The following is a 23,568-nucleotide window of genomic DNA, read 5'->3' on the forward strand; positions in this document are numbered from 1 at the left end:
CAGGCATGCTCCTCAGACTCACAACCCCGCTCTCCAGTGTCCGGTGCCCAGAGATGAAAAATCTGATCTTGAGGGGAAGAAAAGGCTATGGGCATGAGACAGGCCCTGTCTGCTGCGGAGGTTTTGACTTGCGATTGCTTCAAGACTTCAGGAGATCTCTTTCGGCATTTGAAAAGCTTTTCAGCCTTCTTCACCAGCTACCTATCCTACCCAGGCCTCAGCAAATGTCTTATTTTGCAACCTGTCATGTGTATGGGCTTCCCTGGTGGCTCAGCTGGTAAAGAATCCACCTGCAATGTGGGAGACCTGGGTTCGATCCCGGAGTTGGGAAGATCCCCCTGGAGAAGGGAATGGCTACCCACTCCAGTATTCTGGCCTAGAGAATTCCATGGACTGTACAGTTATGGGGTTGCGAAGAGTCAGACACGACTGCACAACTTTCACTTTCATGCATTTGGGAGACCTCGAGTTCCTAAGCTGTCAGAGTTGCCCCACATGACTATGAAAAACTTCACTGGTTTCTCTTTTTCCAGGCACATCCTACATTTGAGCCAAGCTCTGTTCTCGGCTTGCAGTCAGGATTGGTTAATATCAGAGAAAAAAATAGCTGATGATTATAAGTTCGTAATGCAATTGTTCTCTCTTTTCTAAAAAATGTCTTCCTGCTCCTTATTGCTTTCACAGGTCTCTGATGTTTTTTAAAAGTAAGCTTCTTAAATTTATTTGTATTTATCCAGCAGTCACAGCAACACCTAGCTTGTGTTTTGTATAGTACATCTTCCCCAGAAGAAGCCATTCTTGCTAGTCTTGTCTTGATCTTCATTTCCCCAGCTGGTTATATAAGCCTGTGTTTCTCAGGGTTCCTTAAACCAGTTTTTTTTTTTTTTTAATCTTCCTCATTCATGAGATAAATAATACTGTGGCCCATGCCAAAAATAACACTGAAAATTCTACTTTGGACACAACATATGAACTCAGAGAACAGAGCACAGGGAAGCATTTTTGTAACACTAGTTCCTCTAGAAGCAGAGCTCTTGTTCGTCAGAGGTGGGGCTTACCTGTGCCTCAGAGTGGATGAGAGGGCAGAAGAGCAAACTGAAGTCCAAGTTCTCTTGCCTGGAGAATCCCCAGAGGAGCCTGGCAGGCTACAGTCCATGGGGTCACAAAGAGTCAGACACAGCTGAGCAACTGAGCACAGCACGTAGAGGATGAGATGGTCAGTAGCATCACTGACTCAATGGACGTAAATCTGAACAAACTCCAGAACACAATGAAAAGACAGGGGAGCCTGATGTGCTGTGGTCCAAGGGGTCACAAAGAGTCAGACACAACTTAGTGGCTGAACAACAACGAAAATATATATGTATATGTTAATAATTGGACTCTCTTCTATACACCTGAAACCAATACAACACTGTACATCAACTTTCCTTTAATACAAAAAATAAAATAATTTTTCAAAAAGTGAAAAAGAGAAAGTTCTGTGTTGTCAGATATTGAATTAGGAAATGACAATGTGCATTACTATTTCAGTGTGTGCGTGTGTGTGTGTGCGCGCACGTGTGTGCAGGCACTCAATCGTGTTTGATTCTTTGCAACTCCATGGACTGTAGCCCACCAGGTTCCTCTGTCCATGGGATTTTCCAGGCCAGAATACTGGAGTGAGTTGCTATTTCCTATGTCAGAGCTGAGAATATATGACTTGGCCCATGAACATGGGATGTTGTGTCTGTGTGTGAGGGGATGCTACATTTATGCTTAGAATGATAAAGATGACACTTTTATACTTGATTGATTTCCTAAAAATTAATCTACAAGCCCAGCAGTGGAACTATGTAGAAGTCTATTTCCTAGGATAAATATTTTATCTTGTGAAGTGACAACAGACAGTTCTCTGATGCACACACAGTAACATACGCACCAATACATATACTTTCATCAAGAGGCTGTTTAGTTCCTCTTCGCTTTCTGCCATAAGGGTGGTGTCATCTGCATATCTGAGGTTATTGACATCTCTCCCAGCAATCTTGATTCCAGCTTGTGCTTCTTCCAGGCCAGTGTTTCTCATGATGTACTCTGCATATAAGTTAAATAAGCAGGGTGACAATATACAGCCTTAGTTCAGAAGACTAAGATCATGGCGTCTGGTCCCATCACTTTGTGGCAAATAGATGGGGAAACAATGGAAACAGTGAGAGACTTTATTTTTTTGGGCTCCAAAATCACTGCAGATGGTGACTGCAGCCATGAAATTAAAAGACTCTTGTTCCTTGGAAGAAAAGTTATAACCAACCTAGACAGCATATTAAAAAGCAGAGACATTACTTTGCCAACAAAGGTCCATCTAGTCAAAGCTATGGTTTTTCCAGTAGTCATGAATGTGAGAGTTGGACCATAAAGAAAGCTGAGCACCAAAAAATTGATGCTTTTGAACTGTGGTGTTGAAAAAGACTCTTGAGAGTCCCTTGGACAGCAAAGAGATCCAACCAGTCTATCCTAAAGGAAATCAGTCCTGGATATTCATTGGAAGGACTGATGCTGAAGCTGAAACTCCAATATTTTGGCCACCTGATGGGAAGAACTGACTCATTGGAAAAGACCCTGATGCTGGGAAAGATTGAAGGCAGGAGGAGAAGGAGACGATAGAGAATGAGATGGTTGGATGGCATCAATGGGCATGAGTTTGAGTAAACTCTGGGAGTTGGTGATGGACAGGGAGGCCTGGCGTGCTGCAGTCCATGGGGTCTCAGAGAGTCAGGCATGACTGAGCAACTGAACTGAACACATACACAAATAGGTTAGTGGAATAGAACAGAATATTAAAAATAAAGGTCCATATGTATGAACAATGGGGGGTGAATTACAAACGGGTGTGTGAAAATCTTAGAGGTGATGTATATATTCATTCTCTTGATTGTGGTGATGATCTTACAGGCTTATATATATATGTCAAAACTTAAAGAATTTTCCACTTCGAATTTTCTCAAGAGTTTAACCTTTGAACTCTATACTCTCCTTCCCCTGCAGTACCCCTTCGTAATGTTGCCTCATGAACCAAGACTTTTTCTGATAGTCACCTAGGCACAATTCTTGGACAGTGGTAGTGATGATGCCATTTTTTATAGTGATCATGGGGGAAAAGCACCCAACCTGACCTCGGTTGTAAAAAGAGGTTACAGTGATGATAACGGAAGAGGGGATTTCCTTGGGGTCCAGTAGGAATCCACCTTGCGATGCATGGGATGTAGGCTTGATCCCTGGTTGGGAAAATAAGATCCTCCATGCCTTGGAGCAACTGAACTCAGGAGCCACAACTGGAGATCCCTTGGGCGGAAACGAAGATCCTACATGCTATAACTAAGACCCGACACAGCCAAATGAATCAATATTAAAAAAAAAAAAAAGGTTAAAGGAAAGGAAGCCAACTTCTCCATTAGGGAGAAAAACTCCACTTTTTTATAAATTCTGTTTTATCTGATGATGTTTCACTACAACAGAGTTTTCTTTTCCTTTGAAAGCAAGAAAATTCCACAGACAGAGGAGCCTGGAAGGCTACAGTCCATGCGGTTGCCAAGAGTCAGACACGACTTAGTGACTGAGCACAAAAGCAAGAAGACAAGAGAGGGACACTGATGAGTTTTCATTTTTAAATTGCAAAATACTTTAGGTTTATAATGGAATAAAGGTACCGTATAAAGTGAGTGAGTGAAATCGCTCAGTTGTGTCCGACTCTTTGCGACACCGTGGACTGTAGCCCACCAGGCTCCTCTGTCCATGGGATTCTCCAGGCAAGAGTCCTGGAGAGGGTTGCCATTTCCTTCTCCAGGGGATCTTCCTGACCCAGGGATCGAACCCGGGTCTCCCACATTGCAGGCAAACGTTTTAGCCTCTGAGCCACCAGGGAAGAATAAAGGACTTAAGCTGAAAAACCTGTACTCTTCAACAGGTCAGTTGTGCTCACAGCTACTTGTCCAGAGCTAGTTAGTTGGCCCCCGCCATACCACAAGGGAGGTCGTGAAACTGGGGAGAATGTACGTGTTTAATGAGTATGAATTGTCCCTGCCTTGTCATCCCAGTGTGGGCTTCCTTTTGAGCCCTTTATTCTGTTCCTGGTTTGTGTACCCTCATACCTTCTTTAATTACAGGGGCTTTAGAATAAGTTTAGGTGTCTGCTTTATTCAAGTGCCCTGATCTGATTTTCTTTTTCAATATTCTTTAAAAGTTATTTTGGGGCTTCCCTGGTGTTTCAGATAGTAAAGAATCTGCCTGCAATGCAGGAGACCCAGGTTCGATCTCTGGGTCAAGAAGATCCCCTGAAGAAGGGAATGGCTACACACTCCAGTATTTTTGCCTGGAGAATTCCATGGACAAAGAAACCTGGCAGCTTGAGTTTACTACTTTGAACCTTTTTTCAAATATATAATCTTAAAGTAAAAAATTGCCCCTTTATACTGTTAGTTTTGATATGTAGTTTTGAAAAAGTGTGATTTAATTTTAAGTATATTATAATTTCTGCTATTACCATAAGTTAGGTAGCAGTGTGTGTTTACATTTCCAAATATGTGTGTCTTTGTTATTCTCACTTTAATTGCATTGTAGTAAGAAAATAGGGTCTGTGTCTGATACCAATAATTTGAAATTTGTTCTAAACTTACAGCCTCATTTCAGAATCAGTTTTATTAAATAGTACATGTGTCTTCTTTTAGTCTGCCTATTTTTTATATTCTTTTGCCCCTTACTATGTTTTGTTTCTCTTTCAGTTTTTAAAACACACACACACACACACACGTATATATGAAAGTGAAAGTGTCAGTTGCTCAGTCATGTCTGACTCTTTGTGACCCCATGGACTGTAGCCCACCAGGCTCCTCTGTCCATGGGATTCTCCAGGCAAGAATATTGGAGGGGGTTGCCATTTCTTCCTCCAGAGGATCTTTTCAACCCAGGGATTGAACCTGCATCTCCTTCATTGCAGGCAGATTCCTTACCATCTGAACCACCAGGAAAGGCCATATATAAATATATTTGTTTTATATTCCATGTCTGATCATTCAATAGTTTAAGGTTTTTCTCTCCTTTTGTCAGCCTGGTTCTTCTTTTTCTTCTGTCAATGCTTAAAAGCTTATGTACTTTTATGTTTAGATTTTCGGTTGTGAAGTCATGTTTGTTTGACATCTATCAGTGAAAGTTTTTTGAGGCTTGTTTCTAGTGTCTTCCTCCAGAGATTATTTAATTTCTTCAGCCAAGAGACTTAGGACTGCTAAAATTGCCTTATGCCTTTTCAAAGCATATAAAAGTGTGTAAAATCAGGCTCTAACTCACTACAAAGCTGTGTCAGAGGGCACATGTTTTCATGGGTGATGCCAATTCTTTGTCAGCCATCACCTAGAGACAAGACTGAGACAACCAGTTTTCTCTGCTCTTTGCCTCTAGGGTTATCTTTCATGAGTTCGTACTTTTAGAAAGTTTTAATCCTTTGTGAGTTCTACCTTTTTGTGTGAGATGCTATGCTTTTCATCTTATTCTTCATCCTGTGTGGTTGAAATCTTTGTCCTCAGTCTATTGGCAGAAGGGGTCCTAAGTCAATTTGGTGGGAATCTCTGGTCATTGGCTTTTCATATAAGCCATTCAATACATCAATATTTGTATGTGTGCGAAGTCACTTCAGTTGTGTCTGACTTTATATGTGCATATAATTTATATATGATTATATATATATATATATATATATAGCGTCAACCTTCTGTCGTATAAAATGTTAATGATGACTGAACAGATAGTCTCTTTTCTTCCCACCTCTCTAGAAGAAAGATTTTTAAGGTAAAATCAAGCCAATATTTGGGCTTCCCAGGTGGTACTAGTGGTAAAGAACCCGCTTGCCAATGCAGGAGACATAATGAGACCCAGGTTCGATCCCTGGGTTGGGAAGATCCCCTGGAGAAGGAAATGGCAACCCACTCCAATGTTCTTGTCTGCAAAATCCCATGGACAGAGGAGCCTGGTGGGCTACAGTCCATGGGGTCGCAAAAGAGCCAGATATGACTGAAGAGACTTACAGCAAGTCAATATTCACTGGTTATTTAAAGAATCAAATGTGAAGAAACAATGACAGTAAAAGAATTATGATGCCTGTATGGATGGGCTGAGGGAGTGTTAATAATTGTGCCTCGTGGTGAGAGTTAGGGGGACATGTGGGTGTGGAGTGAGCCTGTGGGGGAGCTGGAAGGGGTGCTCAGATAGCCAAGTTGATTTTGTGCTGATTGCCCCCCACCCCCACTCACATTGGATATGCAGATGACACCATCCTTATGGCAGAAGGTGAAGAAGAACAAAAGAGCCTCTTGATGAAAGTGAAAGAGGAGAGTGAAAAAGTTGGCTTAAAGTTCAACATTCAGAAAACTAAGATCACAGCATCTGGTCCCATCACTTCATGGCAGATAGATGGGGTAACAGTGGAAACAGTGGTTGACTTTATTTTTCTGGGCTCCAAGATCACTGCAGATGGTGACTGCAGCCATGAAATTAAAAGACGTTTACTCCTTGGAAGGAAAGTTATAACCAACCTAGACAGCATATTAAAAAGCAGAGACATTATTTTGTCAACAAAGGTCCATCTAGTCAAGGCTATGGTTTTTCCAGTAGTCATGTATAAATGTGAGAGTTGGACCATAAAGAAAGCTGAATGTTGAAGAATTAATGTTTTGGAACTGTGGTGTTGGAGAAGACTCTTGAGAGTCCCTTGGACTGCAAGAAGGTCCAACCAGTCGATCTGAAAGGAAATCAGTCCTGAATATTCATTGGAAGGACTGATACTGAAGCTGAAACTCCAATACTTTGGCCACCTGATGCGAAGAACCGACTCATTTGAAAAGACCCTGATGCTGGGAAAGATTGAGGGCAGGAGGAGAAGGGGACGACAAAGGATGAGATGGTTGGATGGCGTCACTGACTCAATGGACGTGAGTTTGAGTAAACTCCAGGAGTTGGTGATGGACAGGGAGGCCTGGTGTGCTGCAGTTCATGGGGTCGCAAAGAGTTGGACACGATTGAGCGACTGAACTGAACATCCTCAGGACAGCCCTCTGGCCCACATCCTACTGTCTTTGACTGTAGGGTTCCTGAAAGTGGAGTTTTTAAATCTGTATTCTTAGACCAATTCAGTATTTGATACAAGTTTGCGATAGGGAAGTGCTGAACAACCGCAGGGGAAGTACTCTGTGGGTGGGTAAACTTGATCAAGCTAGGGCAGAGCTCAGCTGATCATAGAGTCACACTGATCCTCCCAGAGCGGGGAGGGTTGAGGCAAAGAGGTGGACGAAGAGCCTGACTTGGCTTGGCAGCTGTGATTCCTGGGAGTCTTGGTAGCTAGAAGTTAGGAAGAGAATGAGGATGCAGAATACAGAAGGGCTCAGAGAGACAGAAAGAAAGGGCTACAGAGTAGATGGAGATGGTTCACTGAGTCAGATGCTCCTGAAGGAAAATTTTGTTTTCATTTTATTTCTGTGGCACATTGTTTTTTAAATAAAGAACAAAGAAAATTACAAATAACTAAATAATTGCATGCACCAGCTACTATTCTAAGTGCTTTACATGTATTATCTCACTCCTTTGGGATATTTTATTTTTAACACCAAAAACATTTTGTACTGGGGTATAGCCGATTAACAATGTTGTGGTGGTTTCAGGTGAACAGCAAAGGGACTCAGCCACACTTATACATTCATGAAATTAAAAGATGCTTGCTCCTTGGAAGAAAAGCTATGACCAACCTAGATAGCGTATTAAAAAGCAGAGACGTCACTTTGCTGACAAAAGTCTGTCTAGTCAAAGCTATGGTTTTTCCGGTAGTCATGTATGGTTGTGAGAGTTGGGCCATAAGGAAGCCTGATAATAAAGAAGGATTGATCCTTTTGAACTGTGGTATTGGAGAAGACTCTTGAGATTTCCTTGGACAGCAAGGATATCAAACCAGTCCACCCTAAAGGAAATCAGTCCTGAGTATTCATTGGAAGGACTGATGCTGAAACTGAAACTCCAATACTATGGCCACCTGATGCGAAGAGCTGACTCCTTGGGAAAGGCCCTGATGCTGGGAAAGATTGAGGGTGGGAGGAGAAGGGGATGACAGAGGATGAGATGGTTGGATGGCATCACCGACTCGATGGACATGAGTTTGAGCAGGCCTGGGGATTGGTGACAGACAGGGAAGCCTGGTGTGCTGCAGTCCATGGGGTCGCAAAGAGTCAGACATGACTGAGCGAATGAACTGATCCTCCCCTAAATCCCCCTCCCATCCAGACTGGTGCATAATATTGAGCAGAGTTCCATGTATGTGTTATACAGTAGGTCCTTGTTGGCTATCTGTCCTAAATATAGCAGTGTGTACATGACTTCACTCTAAATGCTCCATAGTGCAATGAAGAACATACAAATATCGTTGCTGTTTTATAGATGTAAAACCAAGAAACAGACAGGTTAGAAAACTTGCTCAGGGCCACACAGCTGGTCAAAGGGAGAGCTGAGCCTCAGCAGTGAGCTCACATCCTAAGCATAGACTGAGAAGTAAATGAATCATAGTCTCTGAATTTCTCAGAACCTCTTACGGGTCATTTCACCCCGTACTTGCCTTAACACAGGGCAGTGGTTGTGGGGAAAGGAGCCCTGTGGACAGCACATGGCCATTGGTGTCAGACTCAGACCCCAGATTCTTCTCTCCAGTAACGGCCTTTCCTCTCCTCTCTTGGTGATACAAAGTGGAGAATATGGTGAGAATAGCTGTGCAGAACCACCCCTTAGACAATAAGCACTCGGATTTTTTAGAGAAGCTGATGCAAGGGTGTCCGAAAGAAAAACTGAAAAGGAAGCATCGCTTTCGAGAACATGATTATTAATAGTAAGGATTCCTCAACAGTGAGGGGGCTGGGGATAGTTAGGAGATTGACTGACTTTGTTTTTCCCAAAAAGGAAAATTTGAATTTGCTATATCCTGGAAACTATTTACATAGCTATTTATATTTATATTGTGTTTACAGCTGTTCACATGTCATTTACATTGTTTAAAGTATTTTTTTTTTTTGCTTTTCTTTCTTTAAATTGGAGGATAATTGCTTTACAATGTGTTAATTTCTGCTGTACAATAGTAATTATGAATTGATGTAGTGAAACAATATATAACCTTGTTCTGTATTTTCTAAGTCTCCTGTAAATGTTATCATACTTTCATAAAATAAAAAATTAGACAAGAAAAAAGAAAAAAAAGATAATTATGAACTGACTTCTAAGGAGCACTGCTTCTAGAAGAACAGGATTCGGTACTGAGTTAAAAACTGAGTAGACTCGCAAGCTTTTTGTTAGCTTATAGCTATGTTTAGACCGTTTTATGATTTCTATAATTGAAACCATATTTGCAGTAAGCTGGAAAATTAATGTTTTTTTGCTCCTGAAATCTTTATCTAGGAGGATATAGGTCTAATAAGCATGGAAAGGGCTTCCCTAGTGGTGCAGGATCTGCCTGCAATGCAGGAGACCTGGGTTCTATCCCTGAGTTGGGAAGATCCCTTGGGGTAGGAAATAGCAACCCACTCTAGGATTCTTGCCTGGTGAATTCCATGGACAGAGGAGCCTGGCAGGCTACAGTCCATGGGGTTGCCAAGAGTCGGACACAACTGACAGGCACAGGCAAGCAAGCTCGGGAAATGATGCTTTCTGGCCTCACACACGCGCGCACACCTCCTAGTGCATTTGATGACGATGGCTGTTATATTTAAAGCAGTCCGCGTGTTCTGTTGTTTTCCTTGCACTGTATGCCGCGGTGCTTGTGGACATTTTCAGTGGCAGCTACAGAAGGGTTAGGGGTGCGTAAGTGTTCCATTTGTAGTCACTGAGTCTGTAACGTCATAGTCTACAGATTTTTAAAGTTTCTACAAGGAAATATGCAGACTTTTAGTAAAATATCTATAGCACACCAGAAAAACATAAATATGAAATCAAGCCTGTATTATTACAATGCTTTCCTTTCCAAATAACCACTGTGAGTGCCATGGAGATGCTACTTGGACTTTTATTTTTTAATTTCCTCTCTTTTTATTGAAGTATAGTTAATTTACAATGTTCTGTTAGTTTCAAATGTATAGTAAAGTGATTCAGTTAATACGTGTATGTATGTATGTGTGTGTGTATACATATATACATGTGTATATATATACTCTTTTTCAGAATATTTTCCCTTATAGATTATTACAAGATATTGAGTCAAGTTCCATGTTATTATACAGTAGGTCCTTGTTTATCTATTTTTTAAATGATTTTTTTACTGAAGTATAATTTATTTATAATGTGTTAATTTCAAGTGTACCACAAAATGATGCATTTATACATATATACATATATATTCCTTTTCACAGTCTTTTCCCTTATAGGTTATCACAAAATATTGAGTAGAGCTCCCTTTGCTATGTAGTAGGTCCTTTTGACGGAGAAGGCAATGGCACCCTACTCCAGTACTCTTGCCTGGAAAATCCCATGGACAGAGGAGCCTGGTGGGCTGCAGTCCATGCGGTCGCCAAGAGTCGGACATGACTGAGCAACTTCACTTTAACTTTACACTTTCATGCATTGGAGAAGGAAATGACAACCCACTCCAGTGTTCTTGCCTGGAGAATCCCAGGGATGGGGGAGCCTGGTGGGCTTCCGTCTATGGGGTTGCACAGAGTCGGACACGACTGAAGCGACTTAGCAGCAGAAGCAGCAGCAGGTCCTTTTGATGATCTATTTTATATATGACTGTGTATATGTTAATCCCAAATTCTTAATTTATCCCTCCCCCCTCACCCCCTCATCCAGACTTTTAAAACAAAATGTGTGGATAAAATCTTCTTTCTTCTTGAATGTAAAGTGAAAACCATAGACACCATCAAGATTGTGGAAAAGGGGCAAAGTGTCAGAATAAGAGGTGACATGCAGTATGTGGCACTAAAAACAATAGTTATGAAAGTCAGGTAATAACATAAAACCACTTGTGATATAATATTAAAAGAGATTACAAAGATATATGTGCCTAGAAGAAAAAAGGAGTAGATGGGAATATTCCAAAATGTTAACTAACAGTGATGAGAATTTGGTAGCAACATCAGGAGGAATGTTGAGTCTTCGCTTTTTTCCTTATTATTTTCTGTATCATGGTTATATTTTTTTAATAACAAAATGTTTTAAAAATCTGTACTAATTGGAATGACTGAACCTTCCTACACACTTATGACACTAGTTAACTTGTGTCAAAGAACAACCGAAGACAGTGTTTTCTCGTAAAATTTAATGGTACGATTAGTTGGGCACATTTGCTGGGCTGTGACTCATATTTAGAACTTGACACATGGTAAATATTTCACCTTACCTTGTTAAAAGCAGTGACTTCCTCATTCACTGGAAGAACTGAAAACTGTGTCCAAAAAAGCACAGAAATTATAACCAGGCATTGGGAGAGAGTAACCAGGAAAGGTTTTAAGGTCTCCAGATCTGAATTCTAGTTTGGGATTTGTCCCTGCTGGCCCTGGTTTCCTATTTCAACATGTGAATGATGAGAAAATGCCCGGCTCAGCATGCTGATTTGCCACGAGAGCAAAACAAAACCACAGGGAACAACCCACAAGCTGAATGTAAAATCAGACGGCCAAGTAGCGGTGACCGAGTGGCTCCTGTGAGATGCTCCTGACCACACAGGTGCCTCTGCTTGAGCACTTCCGGGATGGGGCAGCACACCCTCTGTGGATTGACTCATTTCATTGCGGAGAGTTCTGTTGTTACAAAGTAGATGGTACGTTGCATTGGGTCTTAGACAGGCCTCCAGAAAGTTCTGTTCCATTGTCTTAGTTCCGTCTCTGTGTTAGGGTCTGGGGCACAAAGAGTGACCACCCTCCCTTGTATTAGAAGTTAAGCTTCCACCAGGGCAGCTGAGCTTGTTTCTCCCATCACATGAAGGGTTCAAAGATGTTCTAAGGGTTCAGTCAACCAAGGGTTAACTGAACTTAAAAAAATAAAGGGTCCACTGAACTAAGGGCTCAGTCGACCAGGACCCCGACATCTGTCTGGTTTTGTCTGCCACCCATGATTTTGCTTTTTGTGTGTCTTGTCCTGTACTTACGAAATTAGGTTTGGGAAGTAAGAACAGGACTTTAGATTTGTCTCTATAACATTTTATATTGTTAGATTTGGCCTCTGGTTCCATCTTCATGGGGTCTTCAGGGTCCTGATTCACTCACTCCGTGAATTCAGATTTTAAGTCTGCATCTCCCATCATGTGGTGAGAGTGCCTTTATGTTGTAAGAACTTGCTCTGCAGCTCCCAGTTCCCTTCCCAACCTCTGGCTCAGGTTTGTGGCTCCCTCTCTCTCTCATTTTGTTCTAATATTTATTTATTTGGGTGCATTGGGTCTTAGTTGTGGTGTGCGAGATGTTCGTTGTAGAGCGCAGACTCTCTAGCTGTGGTACATGGGCTCAGCAGGTGTGGCACGTGGGCTCTAAAGCACGTGGGCTTCCAAAGTTACGACTTGCAGGTTTAGTTGCTGGCAGTCTGTGGGTTCTTAGTTCCCTGACCAGGAATCAAACCCATGTCCCCTGCATTGCAAGGCAGGTTCTTAACCACGGAATCACTGGGGAGGCCCCTGTAGCCCTCTCTCGTCTGCATTCATGACCCCCAGGAATGTTATCAACATCCACTTCCATACTCTCTGGTTCTTTTGGCTAATGCTCACTTGGTAATTTTTTTTTCTTCTTTTTTGATTTCAGATTTCAGCTTTGCTTTTTAATCTTGAATTTGCTTTTTGTGGGTGTGTGGAGGAAATGTATTCCTTCCATCCACCCTGTCTCCTCTCTTGACTTATTACAGCTGGAGGGTGACCACACCCAGCCTGGCAGCCGCTTTCATGGGAAGAACCAAATGCAGTGCCCGAGGTTTTCCATTGGTGACCCCTCTTCAAATTAACCCATGTGTCATGAAGTGTGCAACAGAAGAATTCAACTCTGCTAACTGCATTCTTCATCTTGCTCAAAAGAAAGAGATTTGAAATGCTTTCATGAAGTCCTGCTTCATTAAATTTGCAGTATTCTGCTTAATGGAGCTTCCCTGGTAGCTCAGACATAAAGAATCTGCTTGCAATGCAGGAGACCCAGGTTGGATCCCTGGATGGGGAAGATCCCCTGGACCAGGAAATGGCAACCCATTTCAGTATTCTTGCCTGGAGAAACCCATGGACAGAGGAGCCCTGTGGGCTACAGTTCATGGGCTCTCAAAAAGTTGGACAAGATTGAGTGACTAATATACACATTCACACTTTGCCTAATCGCCTCATCATAGCCCCATCAAACAGGAGATTTGGTGAGCTTCCTGAGGCTTGGCTTATTCTTCGTCTTAGTTATCATGGCTCCATTAAGTGCTGAAGACAGTCACTGTAATAATCCATCTGGCATTTTTCCTGTTCACTAATCTTTGCTTGCACAACCCCTGAGACCCAGTGATGGCTGTGGGAGCTGTCTGGAGGTAGGAAGTACTAAGGGGTGGCCTTTTCCTAAGAGGCTTGGTAGGAAGCTGGAAGACAGAGTGTGACTTAGCGGTCTGGGACAGTCATGGAGATGATCTGACTTTTTGTGTGTCATTGCCTGGAATGGGAGTGAAGTCAGCCTGCAGGCTTCTGACCAGATCCTCCCAGGGCCTGACCACAAAGGTCATGGGCAGCCGTTGGCCATGGCATGTTGATGCTCTAGCTGAAAGGGACAGAGGTTAAACTAACAAAATGTGGCTCTGGAAGGCACTTCAGAGAACGTTTGGACCGGTGCTGCCCAAACTTTACCGTGCACCCGCAAATCACGTGGGAATCTTATTAAAATGCTAATTCTGAGTCAGTTGTTCTGAGGCAGGGCCTGCGAATCTGCATTTCTAGCATATTTCCTGACGATGCCCGCCCTGGCTGGTGGCCACACTTTGTGTAGCATGGATTTAGATTACGCTGTATTTTTTCCCAGAGGTAGAAACTGAAGTCCAGGGAAGTGAAATTGACTCCTCAAAGCCACCTTCGTGAAATTAAAAGTGTCAGTCGCTCAGTTGTTATGACCCCATGGACTGTAGCCCGCCAGACTCCTCTGTCTGTGGAATTCGCCAGGCAAGAATCCTGGAGTGGGTTGCCATTTTCTCCTCCAGGGGATCTTTCCTATCCAGGGACTGAACGTAGGTCTCCTGCACTGTGGGGAGATTCTTTACCATCTGAGCCATCTTAAGTCCCCCATGAAGTTAAAGCAGGCCCTTTTACCAGGTCTCCTGGGGCCCAGGGAGGTGTCTGTTTAATTACCAAATTAACTACAAAATTGCTGAACCTAGTAAAACAGGGTTCCCATCCTTTCTTAAGGACCCGTAGTACATGGCAGGAGAGGTGAGGTCAGATTCCAGGTCTGGACATGCTTGCACAGGCACACACACGTGTGTATGCGTGCACATGCACATTCCCATGCTTTTCTGCATTCTCCATTCTCATCAATTTTGATATGTAGGGAACATGTGGACGACACATGGATTAAGGAAACACGTGAAGCACATGGATTATAGCCACATTCCAGGTATTCTTAAATGCAGATTCATTCTGAACGTGTAAACTTTTCCGTAGAAGTATTCGGGGGGAAGATATGAGTTATTTCTGACCTATGAAGTAGAAATACGGCGCTCCAGAGTTCTGCAAAGGCCATGTTGCTGATAAAATTGTATCCTAGTGATGTCTTCGAGAGTTTTCATGGTAAATGCTCCAGGTTTTGCTCAGTGAGTTCTGAGCTCCAGCCTTTATAAAGGATCCTGGAGTTTGGGGATTTTCCGTAAACTTCTGGTATTGGATTGTTATTGCCCGGTATGACTAATTTTTCCCCCTGAACTCTGTGGGGCGGGGGGGACTAAGCAACTTACAAAACCCAGTCGGGAGTGTGTATGTGTGTGTGCATGTGTGTGTGTGTCTCCTTGCTGAGAAGTGAGCAGGAGGAAGGGAGATGTTGTCTGGAGTGGAAAAGAGGATCAGAAACGTCCTGGAAACAAAAATCTTTCCTCTCCACTAAGTGTTGAATAAAGATGAACTGATTAGGGAAAAATTGGGAAAACAAACTCCTGTTTTGGGAGGCAAATATCAATACCTACAGTGGGTTAAGCCTGTTAGTGTCTCATCCACGGCCTCCCCATCAGCCGGGTAGTAAGTTTCTTAGGGACAAAAGCTGGGTCTTCCTGATTTTGTTGCTGTTGTTCTACCAAAGAGCATAGGGAGGGTCTTGCCCCTAGTGGGAGCCAGAAACATCTCTTCAGTGAAATGTCATTCACCTCCAGCATTTATAGGACCTGGCCAGCAGCCTAGAAGGTACTAGAGTATTTCTGAAGATCTAATGACTCAGATCAGTAGGGCTGCCTCTGGAGCTGGGGGTTGATCAGGTCCCTGAAACCTCAGCTACTCCACGTTGGAGGAAGGGTGGGGACTTCTCCCTGCCCCTCCTCACCCTAGACCTTTGAAGGTTGTTGCTGTTCAGTCGTTTAGTTGTGCCTGACTCTATGCCACCCCACAGTTGCCTTTCCTCCACTGTCTCTCAGAGTTTGCTCAGATTCATGTTCATTGAGTCAATGGTGCTATCCAACCATCTCGTCCCCTGTTGTCCGCTTCTCCTCCTGCCCTCAATCTTTCCCAGCCTTAGGGTCGTTTCCAATGAGTCGGCTCTTCTCATCAGGGCATCTCAGCTCTTTGAGTGAGGTTATGTCTTTAGCAGTCCGTTCATGCACCAGATGTCCAGGGCCTGGATGCACCCATTAAGATAGGTTAAAAATGTCAGTGAAACTTCTGCAGGAGTGGTCCCCAACCTTTTTGGCACCAGGGTAGGAACTGCTTTTGTGGAAGACAATTTTTCCACCAACTGTGGGTTGTAGGGGATGGTTTAGGAAGGTTCAAGCATGTTACACTTTTTGTGCACTCTATTTCTGTTATTCTTACATCAGCTCCACCTCAGATCATCAGGCAGTAGATCCCAGAGGTTAGGGACCCCTGGACTACAAGCATGTTGCCTTAACCTCAAGACTATTCTGTTTATTTCCTAATGTTGAAAGCCCAGTCCACTGAAGTTCAGGTGGACCATTTGGTCTCTCAATTAAAGCTCATTAAACTACCAATTAATCACAGCTACTTGTAATTACCTAGCCTGGGAAAGGATTCTGGGAAGCCCTTCTGGAACGGCTATCGAGAAGGGTGAGGAAATTGCACCCTCTCTGAGTACATACTCCCTGTTCCCAAATAAACAGCACAGGTGCCTGGAAAGAAAGAGTGAGGCCAGATTGGACTCCACCCAGGCTCCACCCTACCTGGCTGAGGGATCTCAGGGAAAGCGTTTGCCTTTTCTGTGCCTCAGTTGCCTGATCTGTAAAATGGGCTGAAAGAATCAAACGTTCCTAGAAATGCACCTGATGCATGGTAAGTGCCCACTCTTGGCGTCTCTGTTATTTTTAGGGAGTGGAACCATGGGTTTAGAGCATCGGGCATCACCCAAGATGTGGAAGGGGGTACTCCTACATGAACCTTGGTGAAGACCGGAAATGTGGGGAGAGGGGGTCAAGGAGGAGGGGGGAGTGTTGTGTCTGAAAGGGCATCACATTCAAGAGGAGAAGGGGAGTCGGGTCAGGAGGGTAGCTGCAGAACCCATGCCATTTGAACGTTGCCTTTTTTTAAGAGATTTTTTTTTAATGTGGACCATTTTTACAGTCTATTAAATTTGTTACAATATTGCTTCTGTTGTTTATGTGTTGGTTTTTTGGCCGCAAGGCATGTGGGGTCTTAGTTCCCTAACCAGGGATCAAACCCACACTCCTGCATTGGGAGGCAAAGTATTTAACCATTGGACCACCAGGGAAGTCCCTGAACATTGTCTTCTGGAGTCAGTGGTGGCCCATCTGTGTGGGCACAGAGAATTCTTCTGAAGGGCAGTGGGGACAAGGTGGAGAAGTGTGCAGAGCCTGCTGGGGGTGGGCCTTGGGTACCAGAATATAAGCTTTGGCTAGTTTGGCCTTTGTGTTTCAGACTATGAGTAGGGCTCTGATAGGTGGGACCTGGGTTGTGTTGAGAACATGAATCCAGGTGTGGGGTGCAGGGGGGCCCCTGAGAGACAGTCAGAGGAGGGGTTCGGCAGCCCCCTCTCTCATGGATGGGATCAAGCGGCTCCAAGTGGGAGCCAGAGGCTTGGGCTGGGACCCCATCTCCCCTAATCCCCCTGAGTCCAGGGATGACCAGTGGGTCTCCTCCCCTCCTGGATGCTTCAAGAGATCCCTGCAGGGTCCCCAGGGCATGTGGCAGAGGCAGTGGGTGCATTAGGAAGAGATCCTCCATCTGAAACATACACAAGCTTGAAGGAAGGGTCCTTCGGTATCGCTGGGAGCTCACATCTGTGGATGTTGTTAGGAGGAGGATCTGGAGGAGAAGAGGGAGGAGGTGGGAGATCCAGGCCTGGCTTTGACTGGTTCAGACTCTGATGACGGGAACTCTGACAGACTGGATGTCTGCGGGCCAGCCCGGCCCGGGTCTATGGCTCTGTCACTTGAGAAGAGAGACAGCCTGTGAACTGTTAGCAGTGAGTGTTCAGTGGAGAGTGTGGTATTTCGAAAGGGCTTGGCACGTTTTCTGAATGTTTCTGGCTGGCTGCCCAGCTCTGAGTTTCCTGTTCATAGCTCCCTCCATGTGTCACAGCTGAGGATTAAAGCCCTAACAGGCGTCATTGGAGCCCACTTTCTCCTTTCGCCCGGCCTCTGCACAGCTGGGTCTTCTGACAAGCTGTGAGGCCTCGCCCTCCTGTGTGCTGAGCAGCCCTGGAGCTCTCTAGAAAAAGAAAACCGCCATCAGCAACCCCATTCAGGGCTGATTTTCGAGATGCACTCTTGTTTTTAATAACCACCGTCAGTTCAGCGGGCTTCACAGGTGGGAAAAGAAACGCCGCGGGCTGAGCCTGAGTTACCGCCTCTGGTGGAGCCAGCGGTTCCCGCAGCCTCCAGTCGCGAGGAAAGGAGTGGGTAAGATGATGGATTTGCATGTTAGCTTTTGTTTCTGCATCCCCCCCCCCCTCCTTTTCCCTTTGTTTACTTATACGCTGAAGTATTTAGGAAGGAGGAATGGAGTCTGATAAAACTGACAGCATTGTGCTGTTTTTTAAAACAAGATGTGAAGGATTTCTTAGTGTTATGTGGCTCTGTAGGCATATTTAAAACCCTGAGTGTGCCTGTGAGCCCTACTAATAGATCACCTGTGATTGCTGCTGTTGTTATAGTCGCTCAGATGCGTCCGACTCTTTGCAACCCCGCAGATTGTAGCCCGCCAGGCTCCTCTGTCCATGGGTTTCCCAGGCAAGAATACAGGAATGGGTTCCTATTTCCTTCTCCAGGGAATCTTGCTGACCTGGGGATCAAGGCTGCATCTCCTGCATTAGCAGGCAGGTTCTTTACCACTGAGCCGCCTGGGAAGCCCCATCTATGATTACATATGTTTTATTCTATGGAAGATTAAGAAATATGTGGGAGATATATGACTATATACTTCCTCTTAGCCAGCAAAGGCTTCTCTGGTGGCTTAGATGGTAAAGAGTCTGCTTGTAATGCAGGAGACCTGGGTTCCATCCCTGGGTTGGGAAGATCTCCTGGAGAAGGAAACGGCAACCCACTCCAGTATTTTTGCCTGGGGAATTCCATGGACAGAGGAGCCTGGTGGGCTACAGTCCATGGGGTCGCAAAGAGTCGAACATAACTAAGTGACTAACACACACAGTCATATACATCATGAGGTTTAAGTGAAGGATATTGTAATGCCCTTTTTTTTTAAAAAAATTGTTTTTTAAATTTGTTACAATATTGATTCTGTTTAATGCTTTGGCTTTTCCCCTGGAAAGCATGCAGGATCCTAGCTCCCTGACCAGGGATGGAACACACGCCTCCTGCATGGGAAGGTGAAACCTTAACACTCAACCACAAGAGAAGTCCCTGTAAAGTCCTTTTAGAATGCTGTAGCTGATGGCAGAATCAAGACTTACTTTATGACTTTCCTTTATGCTTCTACGACTCTAGAGTGGCATCATCTCAGCCCTTGTTTGGCTGAGGGCATTGCATTACTATAAAATGACATGACTGATTGCATTTAAGATTATAATATATTGTATCATCAAGACTTGTGCATGCTTCCTTCCACAAAGACTTACAATGGAATCTTGAAAACTTGCGTGTGGTTTTTGTTATTGTTGCTATTTATTGGTTTTTATTTTTATTGGGCTCTGGAAACTGAGTCCGTTTGCTGGGCCCAGGAAATCACTCAGATACCAGGACTGGCCATCACCTCCAGAGCAGAGGCCTGCGTAGGTCAGGGAGTCCTGGTCAGACAGCACTGTATTGAGCAAGCTTTTTCAGAGGCGTTGAAAATATTACACCTGAAGTTGTAAGGAGACTGTAGGCTCTCAGGGGATGGTCCATATTGTCTTATTGAGTGAGAGTTGCTCAGTCATGTCTGATTGTTTGCGATCCCGTGGACTGTGGATCCATGGAATTCTCTAGGCCAGAATACTGGCGTGGGTAGCCTTTCCCTTCTCCAGATCTTCCCAACCCAGGGATTGAACCCAGGTCTCCTGCATTATAGGTGGATTCTTTACCAGGTGAGCCGCAAGGGAAGCCCAAGAATACTGGAGTGGGTAGCGTATCCCTTCTCCAGGGGATCTTCTCAACCCAGGAATTGAACTGGGGTCTTCTGCATTGCAGGTCGATTCTTTACCAACTGAGCTATCAGGGAAGCCTTATTGGACACCCTTGACCTCCATATACTCTCTAATAGTGTTGTTGGGTCAGTCAGAATTCGAGCAGTTTAAGGAAAGAAGAAAACAAAATGAGGTTAACCTTTCAATTCAATTTAAATCTCCCTCTTGCTCTTTTGCCAAATGTGACTTTCCACGGTGGCTGTGAGCATATGAAGGGCTAGACGGTGGAAAGGACAGCTGACAAGGTGCAGTGAGTGACTGGTGGTCTGGTGAATCACTGTGTCCACCTACAGGTGCCTGGGGGCCACCCTGTGTGTGCTGGGGGCGGGGGAAGTCTGTGTTCCACTGGAGGTGGGCGGGTTGCTGGGGAAAGAGGAGATGTGCTGTTTGGAAGGACTGGGGACATTTCTGATTTGATTTTGATCATTTGATCTTCCTGATCGCAGTGATGAATTTTCTTTATTTGAAAATGTACTTTTTTAGAGTTTCTTCAATATTTTTTCTAATTTACTTTATATTATTATACTTTTAATACTTTTCACATTTTTTAAACCTAAATGTTAACTTAGATATTAGTACATTTTATTTTTTTATTTAAAAAAATTTTTATTAGTGTATAGCTGATTGACAATGCTGTGTTAATTTCAGGTTTACAGTAAAGTGAATCAATTGTATATAAAGCTGCTCTTTCAGATTTTTTTTTCTCATATAGGTCATTACAGAGTATTGAGTAGAGTTCTCAGTGCTATACAGTAGGTCCTTGGTGGTTATTTTATATATACTAGTATGTATATGTTAATCCCAGATTCCCAATTCATCCTTCCCCTCTTTTCCCTTTGGTAACCATAAGTTTGTTTTCTATGTAAGTGAGTCTCTCTTGTTCCATGAAGAAGTTCACTTGTATAATTTTTATATTCCACATCAGCGATATCAAATGGTATTTGTCTTTCTCTGACTTCACTTAGTATGATCTCTAGATCCATCCACTTGGCCACAGATGGCATTATTTCATTCTTTTAATGGCTAAGTAGAATTCTATTCTGTGTGTACCCATATATACGCCACATCTTCTTTATCTATTCATCTGTTGACAAGCTGTGAGGAATTTTGAAAGAAGCCTATGGACTGTCTCTACTCAACAGTTTTTATTTTTTATTATTCTTTATTATTCAGCTTTTATTCTTTAACACACAAACCTTTTGGGGCACTGTGAAGTTGCTGAGGAATGAAACTCTCAGGCAAGATCATGGAGTGGCTAAGATCCACTTCTTAAGTCTCGTCTTTAAAAACATATACAGACAACACATGCTCATGGTCAAAAGGACAATTGAAAAAGAATATATAGAGATGAATTAAAAAGGTAGAACATAAAAACCTAACATTGTGAGATAAATACTGTTAGTGTTTGGGTGGGTGTGGTTTTCTCAAAACACATTTACATTTTGGAAAAACCATGCTTGGACTGTCCATGCTGTTTTATCACCTGCTCTTGCCTTTCAGCAGTATGTTGTGAGGGTCTTGTCCTGCTAATGAACTTCTTCCTACAAAAGCTTTTTAATCACATGACATAGATGAGTTATTAAATCATGTTGGTGTATTTGAGTTTTTTCTTTTCTATTATTAACATCCTACGATGTTAATCCCTACGAGCATGGGATCCTATGCATCTCTTCCTTATTCTTTCCTTGGAATAATTCCCAGAGGTCCAGGGCATCAGCATATTTAAAGCTCTCCATTCTGTTACTCAATTAATCTAGGAAAGTGCTAGTCATGTACACTCCCTCCAGCACTGTATGAACACTTTTTTCTCACACTTTCACCAGCATTGGGTTTTTCACCTTTTTTTTTTTTTTTTGAAGTATTCTAATCTGATAACTGGAAAGGAGTCTTCTGTTGTCTTAATTTGCTTTAAGGACAACTTTTTGTGAAACCTCTGGCTTCCTATTCTGCCCCTTTGGGTTCAGCTTTGTATCTTTTTTTGGTTAGTCATCATCAAAGCAATCCTCACTCAGAGTAGCTTTTGCCAACCTAATTTCTGTGGTCTTTGACCTCATTTGATATCTCTTAGTAAGCTCACTGAGTGTGTGGGGGAGTTGAATGCTTTTGCTGACTTTTTACCATTTGAACAACCCAGAGCAAACTCAATCTTTTATCTCCTTTTTATCTATTAAATTTAGAGATAAGGACTGGCTGTCCACCCCACCACGTGATTGAACTGGGGACATAAAGGGAAAGGCTAGAGGAATGTTCTTTAAATAGAAAAAAAGTGAAAATACCGAATGGTATTATTACTGTTGTTATTAATATGAAGTTTATATATAGCCTCACCTTATAAAGTGTCTAGTTTTCAGAGAGCTGCGTGCTGAAATTTTGATGATGTTGTCGAAATAGTTCTAAACTTAACAGTTCTAAATTTCAACATATTTCTTTGTTCTTAGATTCAGTAGCACAGGGACATTGAAGATGGATTTATTTTATTGCTTGCTTATTTGTGTATGGGGTTGTATGCTAGTCTTCTCACATTGCATGGTCACCATCCACTTGCTCTGCTCTGATCCCCAGTCAGAACTTTTCAAAGGCAGAGCCTGGTTTTATGTGTTCCTTTCTTTCCAGGTCCTGGTTTGGGGTCTGACACCCTTTGAGGTGGGGCATAAACATTTTTTGAATGAATCCGCGGAAGTAAGCTAGAAACATTTTAACCCAACTCTCCAGGGAAATGATTATCACCCCCCCCACCCCCCACCCCCAAGAGGAATTACGGAAGATTCAAAAGCGGAGCTTTTTTCCTGGGGTGCATTGACTGTTTTATTTGTTTAGTTTAGTGTGGGTTGGTTTCTGTTTCTACTTAGTACAACTTGAAAGCTCTGAATGGATGTGAAGCGGATGCATTCCAACCAGGGGTAGAACCGGGAGAATGGAGATGGCGGCTTTAGTGAGTGCAAGTCCCATGGGCTTGTCACAAGTATGGAAGGCTTTATAGGGGGTACAGGATTTCACTCTGACCTCAGTGGTCAGCTGTTAAAATCAGGGTCAAGTACACGTTCAGCAACGGTTTGACACTTACAGTGGATAAGTAATAATCATGGCAAATAACCATTAGAGCACTTCCTTAATGTGGGACCCCTGGTTCTGAGTGCCCTGTGTATGAGGGAGTCCTTATTATCATCTTACTTTGCAGATTAAGAAATGGAAGCACAGAGATGTGATTTGCCTGAAGTCACATCAGTTAATGCACGCCTGGGGTTCACACACAGCCTCACTCTAGAGTTCACGGGCTGCTGGACTTGAGGGATGATGAATAAAAACACACGGTTCATGTGCTTTTGAACAAATAGCACACAATTTAAAAGGCTTTAAAAAGGTTATTCAGCCAAGTCTTTCTCATCAATAGGTGACTGTTACTAGTCTCTTCCACCTCTTTCTCACTGGATCTGTTCTCTCTTTGGAGAACCAATGGGGGATTGATATGCATGTAGATGTATTAATATATAGGTATTGAAATAGCTGTTTCAGTCTCCTGTTGGTTATATACCTGTCTGTCTATATCTATCTAGGAAGAGTCTTTTTTTTTAACTTTTTATTTTATATTTGAATATGGGTTATTAATGGGCTTCCCCGGTGGCTCAGTGGTAAGGAATCCTCCTGACAATGCAGGAGATGTGGGTTCCTTCTCTGGGTTGGGAAGATACCCTGGAGAAGGAAATGGCAACCCACTCCAGCATCTTCGCCTAGGAAAACCCATGGAGTTTGGTGGCCTACAGTCCATGGAGTTGCAAAAGAGTCAGAC

The 23,568-nt window shown here is 43.3% G+C and overlaps 1 protein-coding gene and 1 non-coding gene across 7 annotated transcripts in view; one reads left to right on the forward strand and one right to left on the reverse strand.

Annotated features, from left to right (window-relative positions):
- The window catches only part of IL1R1 (interleukin 1 receptor type 1), a 134,307-nt gene that overhangs the window by 27,138 nt on the left and 83,601 nt on the right, over positions 1-23,568 (forward strand). For 2 of the 6 annotated variants that reach the window (XM_027554755.1, XM_027554756.1), the window contains exon 1: positions 17,605-18,060. The exons of 1 other annotated variant lie outside the window; for it this stretch is intronic. The gene's annotated coding sequence lies outside the window, so the exon portion shown is untranslated. Of the gene's footprint in view, positions 1-17,544; positions 18,061-23,568 lie in introns of those variants that run through there. 3 more of the 6 variants (XM_027554758.1, XM_027554762.1, XM_027554763.1) reach the window with 3 other exon arrangements.
- Positions 19,340-19,424, reverse strand: LOC113901974. Its single transcript, XR_003513630.1, has one exon. It is a non-coding gene; the product is annotated as a small nucleolar RNA SNORD86 (small nucleolar RNA).

This window comes from Bos indicus x Bos taurus, chromosome 11, assembly GCF_003369695.1.
Source record: "Bos indicus x Bos taurus breed Angus x Brahman F1 hybrid chromosome 11, Bos_hybrid_MaternalHap_v2.0, whole genome shotgun sequence".
Taxonomy (NCBI): Eukaryota; Metazoa; Chordata; class Mammalia; order Artiodactyla; family Bovidae; genus Bos; species Bos indicus x Bos taurus.